The sequence below is a fragment of the Hypanus sabinus genome, chromosome 25 (genome assembly GCF_030144855.1).
Source record: "Hypanus sabinus isolate sHypSab1 chromosome 25, sHypSab1.hap1, whole genome shotgun sequence".
NCBI lineage: Eukaryota > Metazoa > Chordata > Chondrichthyes > Myliobatiformes > Dasyatidae > Hypanus > Hypanus sabinus.
In genome coordinates, this window is record NC_082730.1 from 45,809,877 (window position 1) to 45,823,566 (window position 13,690).

The following is a 13,690-nucleotide window of genomic DNA, read 5'->3' on the forward strand; positions in this document are numbered from 1 at the left end:
GTGGCTGAATAGGGGAGGGGTTGCAGTGAGAAGCTGGGAGGTGGTATGTAGAAAAGGTAAAGGGCTGAAGAAGGAGGAATCTGGTCACATAGGAGAGCGGACCATGGAGAAAGGGAAGGAACAGGGACACAAGAGGTAAGGAGAATAGGAGAAGTGAGATGGGAGACAGAATGGGCAATAGAAGAAAGGAGAAGAAGAACAGGGAGAAATTACTGCAAGTTAGAGAAGTCGAAGTTCATACAGTCAGATTTGCAGCTACCCAGATGGAGTGTTGCCAACTGGAGAGTGGCCCCGTCATGGCGATAGGGGTGGCCATGGACCAACATGTTAGAATGGGAATGGGGGTTGGATTTAAAAAGCTCAGCCCCTGGGCGGTCATGCTTGTTGCAGACAAAGCAAAGTTGTGTGACTAAGTGTACCTCAATTTATGTAGGGTCTTGCCAATGTAGAGGAGCACCAGATACAAATGAAGGTTGTTCCTCTTCACTGATCTCCCTCTTGGCTCTTATCCATGTGAGTGCTGCACCTGTCCGTCATCAACTCCCTCACCCACATCCCTTCCAGGTGAGGCAACACTTCACCTGCAAGTCTGCTGGGGTCACCTACTGTATGCAGTGCTCTTGGTGCAGCCACTCAGCACTGAGGACATCTTCAATAGGCAATAGCTCAAAAAGGTGGTATCTGTCATTAAGGACCCCATCACCCAGGGCATGCCCTTTTCTCATTGCCTCCATCAAGGAGGAAGCACAGGATTTTGAATGTTTCAGGAACAGCTTCTCCCCCTCCCCTATCAGACTTCTCAATGGATAACGAACCTAAGTACACTACTATATTATTACTTCTTCTCTCTTTTTGCACTAATTTTATATATATTATATATACTTTGCTGCCACAAAACAACAATTTCATGACATATGCTAGTGATTCTGGTTCTGAGCGGTGAGACCTGACGTAGATTGGCCACTGAGTAAATGTATGGACTGAGCAAGTGAGCAGCCAAGGATCAGAGTCACTGGGCACACAACACGGAACTACCAGAGTGCTGCAACTAAGTGAGATTAAAACATACAACGGATTCCAGTCAACTGGGCCATCGGTTAATTGGGAGAACTCTTAACGAGAAATAATCCAGAGAAAAGCAAAGATTCCTCTTCTTTATTTGGGACACTATGCTGCTTAGTTGGGGTAGGATACTGGTGTGTGTACTTATGTGGCTGTTAGACACTACACCATGCTTAGAGTGAATAGTGTCAGGTGTGTTTGGGTTCAAAAATCAGTGATTTTTATTGTTGATAGTTGGTGAGGAATAAGCAGTAAGACAATTCGGAACTGTCTTGCTCACAGCCATTTCAAGCATTCAGGCTTGGAAAAGCCAGAAACAGCTGGGAGTGAAAATAAAACTATTTCACTCCTTCAACAGGTTAGGAAATACTGAAGTATCAGCAATCAACTTAAATGTTACAATGAAGATGAAGATTTGGATTTGGATGCAATCCTCCAAATCAGGGATGGGCAACCTTTGGCGCATTGGGTGAGTAGAAGTGGTGCATTGCACCCCAGTGATAATAAAAAAGTCAGCCTACTCATGCAAAAAGTATTAACCAAAAACCGATTTGTAGAAAAAAATCTGTAACGGGAATTCAAGTAGCTTTGAGCTAGAAATGGGTTTCATTGAGAATAAATCTAAAACTTAGCAATTATTTTTAGCGATTTTATTATTTTGTGCACATCTTTTGGTGAATGTTATCTTCTTTCACATTAATCTGTTTTCAATTTTAAAAAATGTTCAATGAATCAAACTAGGAAAGAAGGACTTTTGTTCTGCAGTTGTTCCATAACTGTTCAATACACGTTTGATACTCGTTTGATCCTGAGGTGCCAGGCATCTGCACCGGCGGTGCGTCGCGGGTTTTTGCCGGTCAGTTTGCAATTGACACTCGTGCGCTACGGAGTTGTGCTTTGTTCACCCTTTGTGAACATTTGTAGTTTTGTACTTTTTCGAAAATTAAGCCTTACATTCAGTTACCCACCACAGTGCAAAAGAAAATGAGCCAAAGAAAAGCAAAAAGTGATAGTACGCGTGAATTCAATGAACAGTGGGAAAATGAGTTCTTATTTATAGCAGGTCTGTCAAGAAAACCATTGTGCATTGCTTGTGAAAACACTTTCTCACATAGTAGAAGACATGATCTTAATAGACAATATAAAACACAACATCAGACTGAAATCAGTTTCAGATTCAGACTCAGTTTATTGTCATTTAGAAACCGCAAATGCAATTCAGTTAAAAAATGAGACAATGTTCCCCCAGAATGATATCACAAAAGCATATGACAAAACAGACTACACCAGAAAATCCACGTAACATTTGGCAATCCCCAATCCAGAGTCCAGAGAGGCTGCTGCGTATTAATATTGCGCTACCGTCTCAGCGCGTTCCCTGGAAAGGAGCTCCAATTCCACCAGACAAACAAAACCAAAAACTAAAGCTACAAGACCTGCACAAAACCACATAGTTACAACATGTAGTTACAACAGTGCAAACAATAGCATAATTGATAAAAAACAGACTGTGGGCACAGTAAAAATAGTCCAAGATGTTAAAGGACTGTAAGTTCAAAAGAAATCACCACAGTTTCCACAAGTCCCCAGGGTCCCAACTGACTCGTCATCCCACGCTGGCGGCAGAAGGGAATACCCCCCTCTGGACTTCCAAGGCGCCGCCTGACTCAGCCTTGCAGACGCAGCACACAATGGAAGCTCCGTCGAAACCAGCCTTGCAGACGCAGCACACAATGAAAGCGACCTGAGTCTGTCGAAAGGAGTCCGAGTCCATCGAACGCCTGAGCCGACGACCATCCCCTCCGGCACAGCTTCTCCGTGCACCATCCTTTGCCGAGCGTATTAAGACGGCCCTGCCAACGGCCATCAGCAATGCTACCGCGAGGACTGGGGACCTGTTCTCCCAAGCAGAGTCCCGGACCTCACAGCAGCAGCAGCAACAAAGAAGGTCTTCCTGGAATTTCCCAATGTTTCTCCGTGCTTCCACGTCCGTTTTCAATCGATTATGATTGCGCACGGCACCCCACTTCACAAATAACAGATAATCAGACTGATAATCAAAACAGAACATCAGACTGAAATAGAAGGAAAGCTGAAGCCAGTGCTTGGGTCTGAGTTACGAAAAGAATGTGTGATTACGAAAAAGGAAGAAATCAAAAGAAGACAAAATATATTTGTTAAAAGTCTTGTTAAGGTAAGTAATGTTTACCTTGTTTCTAATATTAAATCAATATATCATATAAAAATGCTAAATATATCTATATTAACATATTTTTACTAGAATTGAATGGGGGTACAAGAGTTGTATGGCGCATCTGAACTCGTACGTGAAAAACTTGACACATAGAATGTAAAAGATTGGCCACCCTGGTCTAAAGCATTGTATGAAGGCAGTAGGCTGACTTTGTTCATTTACAGTCAAAAGAACACAGTAGATAAATAACTCTGTCAATAACTATTGGGAACTAAAACACAGTTTTATAATACTGCAAAGGTATTGGTAGTATTCTAATTTCTTCTGTATTTTATTTAAATACGTAATTTGTTACTCAGTTAAACGGAAGTTTGTCTTTTTTTTTATTCCTTTTAATTAGTTCCATGAAACATCAGCTAATTGGGGCAGCGGCTTAATTGGGCCAAATTAATTGATCCTGATTTGTCCCAATTAACCAGAATCCACTGTATTTACAACAGCAAAAAAAAAGGCTGAGAATGTTAAGCAGTCAGATCACAGCTGTGCATTGAATGTGTGATGAGTGGGCTGAAAAAAGCTGTGAAACAGCTGCAGAGCTGAGAAGTATAAAAGGTGAGGGTGTTGTCAATTGATCTAACCCTTCTGAGTAGGCTAATGACTTAGACAAGAGTTCAGGACGCCGGAGAAAGTGGGCCGAGACATCAAGAGAAAAGAGCACACATGCTGCAAGTTTAAAAAAGCAAGACAGTGGTGATGGGTATCAGAATCAGAATCGGGTTTAATATCCGACCAAAATAAAACCTGCGCTAACGCATTGTGCCTATGTTATGAAATTCGTTGTTTTGTGGTGATAGTAAATAGCAATACATAATAAAAACTATAAGTTACAATTATATAAAAAAATAAATAAGTAATGCAAAATGAGAGGGGAAAAGTACTGAAGAAGTGTTCATGAGTTAATTGTCCAGTCAGAAATTTGGTGGCAGACAAGAAGAAGCTGTTTCTGAAATGTTGAGTATATGTCTTCAGACTCCTCTACCTCCTCCTTGATGGTAGCAATGAGAAGAAGACGTGTCCTGGGAGATGGGGTCTTTAATGATGGATGCCACCTTTTTGAGGCATTGCCTTTTAAATGTGTCCTGGATGCTGGGGAGGTTAGTGCCCATGATGGAGCAGGTTGAGTTTACAACTTTCTGATCAGCTTTTTCTGATCCTGTGCAGTGGAATGGAGTGATTAAAGCTTAGAGCACAGATGAGAGGCCTGAATAGCAGTCTGAATCCTGGAATTTAAAAACAGCACAACAGCAGAAGCAAGTTGGTGAGCAGCAGACAGAGTGTCTAAAGCAGTGAAGGAGCAAGAAAGTGACCCAAACAGCAAGCGCCTGGGTGGAGAACGCAAAACAGTGATGCAGGGGAGCTAAGAGTTTAACGGAGGGAGGGAGAAGAGGGGACAGAGGAAGGGGGACAGACAGAGAGACAGAGATACAGAGAGAGAGAGTGGAATAAAGAGGCAGAGAACAATTGCGCTGGGGAGTGGGCCAGTGGTTTGGCATTGTTTAAGCCTGGGAGAGAGATTTGGCCAAGCAGCTGGATGGGAAGTGAAATCTGAGAATTTAATACAACTATTGTGGAGGGGAGTGTGCCCCCCTTTAAGAGAGCCAGAGCGTGAGGACAAAGTTTTCACCAGGCAAGAGAATAGGTCAAGCATTTGTCGCACTGGAAGAGAAGCCCAGGAGTTTAACATTGTGAAGAAAATGGGAGAATGTTCAGTGCAAAAGAGGAATCTTACAGCAAATGATGCGACTTTAATGCAGCCTGACAAAGGACCAACAGTTTGATGCTGTGAAAAACTGGGTCAATTATTTACTGCAGGGTGGGAACAGATTGGATGCTTAAAGCAATTAGAGTGCCTGAAACAGCAGAACGGGTTTAAAGAGTGAGACTGTTGGCGTGGATTTAAATCAGGGAGACAGCAGCTCTGGAAAGTACAAACTGGCGAGTCACAGGACCGCAAGTGATATGGCATAAGAAAGCAAAGCAGTGGCTCAAGATACAATGATAAAATGAGCTGTGAATTACATCGGCAAAAACACTGCCTCAGAATTTAAAACAGCTGCGGAATTATGCCAGAGAGCAGATTCAGGGTACAATACTAGTTTGGACCAGCGGTTTACCATGGTAGGAGAACAAAGTGGAAACTATGCAACAAGACAGCATGTGGACAGACCTTGCATTACAAACTGTGATGGACCTAAGGAACAAGCTGAGAATTTAAAGATATATGAATGAGAATCAGGTTTAATATTATTGACATATGTTGTGAAATAAGAGGATGCTTCTTATGCTGGGGGAGTCTAGGACAAGGGGGCACAGTCTCAGACTCAGGGGCATCCCGTTGGAACAGAGATGAGGAGGAATTTCTTTAGTCAGAGGGTGGTGAATCTGTGGAATTCACTGCCACCAATGGCTGTGGAAGCCAGGTCGTGTATATTTAAAGCGGAAGTTGACAGGTTCTTGATTAGTAAGGGCATCAAAGGTTGTGGGGAGAAGGCAGGAGAATGTGATTGAGAGGGATAACAAATCAGCCATGATAGAACAGCAGGGCACTTGCGATGGGATGAAAGCTGCTCCCATATCTTCTGGTCTTTAAAACGGTAGGACAGCAGACTGGCAATTATGTAACATAGCATGTGGAGACAGCTTGCAGTACAAGCAGTGACAGATTAAAGGAAAAGCTGAGAATTTAAAGACATGTGAAAGTAAGTGTCCTGTATTTAATATTTCAGTAATATTGTAAAAAAAAAGCACATCATTTTTTCTCTAGAGCAGCACATTTTCTTTGCTAAAGGAAAGACAATCAAATTAAAAAATGGAAGAATTCATGGATCCATAAAAAAAGTACTGGGTGATAATAATCATAAAAAAGGGCAGACATGGCAGGCTACATCTGAAAGATCGACATGTTTGATTGCTCAATGTACTGTATACTGAGCTAATTGAGCAGTACTTAGAAGCAAATGAAATAGACAATGAGAAACAAGTACCAGTTTTGCTGAGTGTATTGGTTTAAAAGGTACTGTATACAGTTTGCTCAGAAATTTGACTGTTCCAAACAAACCAGCTGAAGTGAGCTTGGCTGATATCATGAAAGTATTAAAGGAACATTTAGGAACAGAACCATGAATGCAGAATGCTTTAGGTTTCATAAGTGGAATCAAAAAGAAAGGGAGCCCACTTCAGCATGCGTGGCTGAATTAAAGAGGGTGTCTGACCATTGACAGTTCAGTGATGAGCTTAATGCTGCACTGAGAGATCATCTAGTTTGTGGAATCTTACAAGAAAACATTAAAAAAGAGGGGATGTCACATGATGATGTAGGATCGAGACGCTGGAACCCAGCTCTCCCGTAAAAAAACTAGTAAAATAATGTTTAAGTGAAGAAAAGTTAGTAAATACCTCCTAAAAACTACTTATAAAATACTCAGGATTGTCTTAAGATATGCCTCCTAAACAGAAGCAGAAGAAAACTACTACTTTGAAGACGACACAAGTTGGAAAAGAATCAAGGCCGGCCGCCATGAAAGAGCCTCGGGCTCAAGTGCAATTTACCTCCGGCGATACAGAACAGGAAACTGCGGCAACATCAACCGTTTCCAAAAAAAAAAAGAGCAATAGGAATTGCGCATGCGTGAAGGAAGGGGCATGTGCAAACACGAGCAACCCAAACTACAAATCCCAGCTATGATCGGAACTGAAAGTGAAAGTAAATATGAGGTGGAATCAGATTCCCTGGATAAATCAGATGAAGATGAAGAGACAAACAAAGAAAAGCAACAGGAAGAGGTTGGAGGTGATATTGGAGACATAACAAAAACTTTGGTGCAAATAATGCATAAATTAAAAGCATTAAAAGTAATAAAAAAAAGATATTAACAATATGAAGATTATGTTTGATAAAATAATGAAAAGACAGGACAAAATGGACAAGAAAATTAAAAACCTGGAAGAAACAACCGGAGACACCATTGACAGAGTGAATAAAATGGAAGATAATATTTCTGCCTGGACATCAGAAAGAAAACGGTTGTTGGAAAAAGTGGATGTACTTGAAAATTTTAGCAGACAAAATAATATTAAGATTGTTGGACTTAAAGAAGGTATAGAGGGAGAGGATCCAATAAATTTTTTTCAGAAATGGATTCCGGAAATTTTGGAAATGGAAGAAGGAACCCAGTTAATTGAAATTGAAAGAGCTCAGAGAGCCTTAAGACCAAGACCTCAAGTTGATCAAAACCCACGATCAAACTTGATAAAATGCTTAAGATATCAAGATAAAGAAAAGATCCTGAAGGCGGCTGCCCAACGTGCCAGAAAGAGAAACGGGCCATTGATGGTAGCAGGGAAAATAGTTCTTTTCTATCCTGATATAAGTTATGACCTTTTGAAGTGAAAGAAGGAATTTAACCCAGCGAAAAAAGTTTTATGGGAAAAAGGTTATAAATTTATATTGCGCCACCTGGCAACACTGATAATTTTTTTGGATGACGGAAAAAGAAGATTTTTTTTTACTGATTATCAGGATGCAGAAGAATTTGCACAAGAACTCCCAAATATTTGCTGACCACAGCCAAAGATTTAAAAGTGAAACGGATTAAACATGAAGACAGGGACAGTGAATGGAGTTGATGGATGTTTAAGGACAGAAGAATATTTAAATATATTCTTAATTATATGATACAGGGGGAGAAAGGTAAAAATTTGAGAAATATTAATCGAGAGTAGTGATATAATTTTTTCCTTTCTTATATATACTTTTTTATGTTACTTGGGAGCTGGGGGAACTTTGGATCGATTGCTACGGGATTCACGTGTGTAATCATGGCGATTACCATGACCCGTACAACGGAGGGGGGGTAATGTTGTGTTTTTTTTATTCACAACATCAGTGGGGGGGTATTTTGTTACTTTTTTCTTTATAATCTATTTTTCTTTTATCTTTCTTTCTTTGCCTGGACAATCGGGGGGGGGGGGGGGGGGAGATACACAGCAACATGGAGAATTTTAAAAAGATTCCCCAAGGTACTGCGAAAGTTGAAAGGCTAGGTATTACTATAGATTGGAGTAACCCAGTTAAAAATAATGACTAATTTACTGAATTTTTAAAGTTTTAATGTTAATGGGCTTAATAGACCGGTGAAAAGAAAAAGAATTTTAACATACATTAAGAAAATGAAAATAGATATAGCTTTTTTTTACAAGGAACTCACTTAACAGAGATAGAACATCAGAAATTAAAGAGAGATTGGGTCGGAAATGTTATTGCAGCTTCATTTAATTCAAAGGCAAGGGGAGTTGCAATTTTGGTTAATAAAACTTTACCAATTAAAATACAAAATGTATTAATTGATTCTGCGGGGAGATATGGAATTATACATCGTCAAATTTTTTCAGAGCTATGTACTCTTATGAATACTTATGCACCAAATGAAAATGATGTAAAATTTATACAAGAGGCCTTTTTGAAATTGGCTGACACACATGACAAAATATTAATAGGTGGAGATTATAATTTTTGTCTAGACCCAGTTTTAGATAGATCAACACATGTTGTTACAAAATCAAAAGTAGCAAAATTAACTTTAGCATTGATGAAAGATTTAAATTTGATTGATATATGGAGAAGAATTAATCCAAAAGAAAGAGATTACTCATTTTATTCAAATAGACATAAAACTTATTCAAGGATAGATTTTTTCCTATTATCAGCGAATATTCAAGACAGAGTGAAAAATATGGAATATAAAGCAAGAATATTGTCAGATCATTCCCGCTTGACAATGACAATGATGGATAAAGAGGAATCGATTTACAGATGGAGATTTAATTCAATATTATTAAAATGTCAAGAGTTTTGTGATTTCATGAAAAAGCAGATTCAGTTTTTTTTAAGATACAAATTTACATTCAGTTGATGATAAATTTATATTATGGGAAGCAATGAAGGCATATTTGAGAGGCTAGATAATAAGTTATACTTCTAAAATTAAGAAGGAATATATGGTAGAAATAGATCAATTGGAAAAAGATTACAAAATTAGAAAAAGAATCTCAAAGATACATGACAGAAGAAAAACAAAGACAACTTGTTAACAAGAAGCTACAATATAATACACTTCAGACATATTGATCAGAAAAAGCAATTATGAGAACTAAACAGAGATATTACGAACTAGGTGAAAGATCACACAAGATTCTTGCTTGGTAGTTAAAAACAGACCAGATTTCCAAAACGATAAATGCAATTAGAACAAGTGTAAATAAATTTACTTATAAACCTTTAGAAATTAATGAAACTTTTAAGAATTTTTATTCTGAACTGTATCAATCAGAATCACAAAATGATAACATCGAGATAGAAAGGTTTTTATCACAAATATCTCTTCCAAAATTGAATTCGGAAGAACAGAAGGGATTAGATATGCCTTTTACATTAAAAGAGGTCGAAGAAGCTCTAGGATCACTTCAGAGTAATAAATCCCCAGCAGAAGATGGTTTTCCGCCTGAATTTTATAAAAAGTTTAAAGATTTACTAATTCCTCCTTTTATGGAGTTAATATACCAAGCGGAAAGAATGCATAAACTTCCAGAATCTTTTTCGACAGCTATTTTAATAGTATTGTCAAAAAAAGATAGATCTTTTAAAACCAACATCACCTATAGACCTATTTCTTTGTTGAATACTGACTATAAAATAGCAAAATTTTTATCTAATAGATGATCTAAATACTTACCAAAATTAACACATATGGATCAAACAGGATTTATCAAAAATAGACAATTGGCAGATAATGTAACTCAGTTACTTAGCATAATTCATTTGGCACAAAAGAGGGAGGAAATGAGTGTGGCAGTTGCCTTAGATGCAGAAAAAGCATTTATAGATTGGAATGGGATTTTTTATTTAAGGTATTGGAAAAGTATGGATTAGGAGTATCTTTTATAAAATGGATTAAAACCTTAAATACTAATCCCAAAGCTAAAGTGGTGACAAATGGTCAAATTTCAACATCATTTCAGTTAACAAGGTCAACTAGACAAGGCTGTCCATTATCACCTGCTTTATTTGTGTTGGCAATAGAACCATTAGCTGAATTAATTAGAATGGACCCAGATATTATGGGTTTCAGAGTTAACCAGTAAGAATATAAGATTAATTTATTTGCTGAGGATGTTTTGCTTTATTTAAAAAACCCATTGTATTCGCTGCGTAAATTATCTTCTAGATTGGAAGAATGTGGGAAGATATCAGGCTACAAAATAAATTGGGATAAACGTGAAATTCTACCCCTTACTAAAGGATATTATAGTCAATGTCAACTAATAACTCAATTTAGATGGCCCATAAATGCTATAAAATATTTAGGTATAAGAGTTGATAATGATATAAAGAAATTATATAAATTAAATTATATACCATTATTGAAAAAAATTCAAGAAGATCTTGATAAATGGATGACATTACCAATAACATTAGTAGGCAGAGTAAATGCTGTAAAATGAATATATTCCCTAGATTACAATATTTATTCCAAACATTACCAATACAATTACTGCAGAAGTTTTTTCAAGAGTTAAATAAATGTGTGAGGAAGTTCCTTTGGAAAGGTAAGATGTCAAGAATATCATTGGAAAAATTGACATGGAAATTTGATCTAGGAGGGTTAGAACTTCCAATCTTCAAGAATTATTATAAAGCAAGTCAATTCAGATTTATTGCATTTTTTTGATGAAGATAAACCAGCATGGATTAGAATAGAATTAGACAAAATAGGAGAAAATATACCAGAAGATTTTATATACAGTAGGAATCTAAATGGATACGGGAAAAGAAAGAATCTCCTATATTAAAACACTTGATTGATTTATGGGATAAGATAAATGTTGATGATGAGATAAAGAAATCTTTATTAGCAAAGAGACCTTTAATTCAAAATAAACTTATTCCTTTTACAATGGATAACCAACTTTTATCCAATTGGTTTCAAAAAGGGATTAGATATATAGGAGATTGTTTTGAAGGAGGTATATTAATGTCAATTGATCAATTAAAGAATAAAAACAAAATATCAAACAACACTCTTTTTTGTTATTTCTAATTAAGGGCTTATTTAAGAGATAAATTGGGTCAAACAATGTTATTGCCAAAACCTAATGAAATAGAAACTTTAATTCAAAAAGAAAAAAATTTAAGAATTTATTTCTTGTATGTATAGTTTGATTCAAAAACAGGCAATTAAACAAAGAATTCATAAGTCAAGACAAAAATGGGAAACTGATTTGAAGATTAAAATTGAAGGAACAAGTTGGTCAAGACTATGTCTTGACAGTATGACAAATGCAACAAATGTCCGGTTAAGATTAGTGCAATATAATTTTTAACATCAATTATATATTACACCACAAAAATAAATAAATTAAACCCAAATTTATCTGATCAATGTTTCTGATGTAATCAAGAAATTGGTACTTTTTTACACTCTACTTGGTCTTGTTTTAAAATTCAACCTTTTTGGACAAATTTAAGAATTTTATTGGAACAAATTATTGGAACACAACTTCCACATAATCCAACACTATTTTTACTATGCAATATTGAAGGGATAAAACCGAAACCAAACTGAATAAATATCACAAAGAATTCATAAAAATTGCATTGGCAGCCAAAAGGCTACTGAAATTACTTGGAAATCAGATTCATACTTAAGTATGGATAATTGGAAGAATGAAATTTTTAGCTGCATTCCACCTGAAAAAATTACTTATAATTTAAGAGATAAATATGAAATATTTCTGAAAATTTGCTGATATAGTTTTCAATGCCCTCATCTAAATCGTTGACATAAATCGTAAAGAGCTGTGGTCCCAATACTGAGCCCTGTGGTACCCCACTAGTCACCTCCAGCCAGTCTGAGAAACACCCATTCACTGCTACCCTTTGCTTTCTATCTGCCAACCAGTTTTCTATCCATGTTGAAACCCTGCCCCCAATGCCATGAGCTCTGATTTTACTCACCAATCTCCTATGTGGCACCTTATCAAATGCCTTCTGAAAATCTAGGTACACAACATCTACTGGCTTACCCTCGTCTAACATCCTTGTTACACCCTCAAAAAACTCCAACAGATTAGTCAAGCATGATTTGCCTTTGGTAAATCCATGCTGGCTCGGCCTAATCCTATTACTGCCATCAAGATGTGCCACTATTTCGCCCTTAATAATGGACTCAAGCATCTTCCCCACAACTGACGTTAGGCTAACAGGGATATGTTAGGGGGGAGGGGTTAAGGGTTGATGATTTTTTAAATAATTTTTTTTTCTTTCTGTAACCTATTTGAAAATTCAATAAAAAAATTTAAGAAAACATTAAAAAAGGCTCCTAACTGAAGTGTAGCTTACATTTAAAAGAACAGTTGAAATAGCTGTGTCAATGGAAACGGAAGACAAGGATGCAAATGAGTTGCAGTCAGGAATGAAAGTGAGCATGAACAGAATTGCAATATCTAGACAGAAACTGGCTTGGCTAAACAAATTGTGTCAGGCTGTAGTTAGTTAGGAAAACCAACCCAGCTGGACAAATGGAAGGCCAAAAAGAAAGGAGTCCATGGAAATACGAAAACAGACGATTCGTCAGATGATGTTGTAGATGAGGATACCAACAGGAGAGATCAGATTGTAACAAGAGCAATGGAAGAATTAATAATAGAATACTCTGTTGAACTAAATGCACCTTCACAAGATCAAGGTACATCCTAGAAAGAAGAAAAAGAACAGGAACAAGAGTGTGAGTGGAATCGGGACCACGAGTGAGTCTGATCGGGATTGTGAGAGAACCAAGAATAAGGGAAGAGATAAAGAGAGAGAAAGAAGAGGACCAGGAAAGAGGCAAGGATTGAAGGAGATCCAGAGTGAAAAGCTCAGAAAAGGAGGAAGATGTCCAGAGTTGTCAGAACCACTTCCTGCAGTGTCAGAGTCAACTCCTACAAGCATAATGGAGGAATGTTGTATATTTACTATTTCAGTAACATTGTAAATATATCATTTAATTAAACATTTTTATTGTATTGTATGTAAATAGAATACATCATCACGCTAACATGCAATATGTGCACACCTTGCCTAAAATAAAAAACAAAGTTAGACATGCATTCTGCACTCTGTGTTTTCCTTTCAATTAGTCTTTATGTTCTGGAGTTACCAAACATAACAGCAAGGAAGCCAGCAGAATAATTAAAACAGTGACAGAGTGAGAGCCAGGCAAGGGTTTAAAACATGCACTTCACTGGCATGAACCTCCAGGCCACATATATACAAAAAGGTGCTGGAAAAAATCCAGAGAGGCAGGATTTATGAACATTAGGAGAGGTATAATATGA

General features: G+C 37.3%; 1 protein-coding gene across 7 annotated transcripts in view; it reads right to left on the reverse strand.

The window, feature by feature from the left end:
* shisa4 (shisa family member 4) overlaps positions 1-13,690 on the reverse strand; it is a 139,527-nt gene that overhangs the window by 76,041 nt on the left and 49,796 nt on the right. The window lies entirely within an intron of this gene.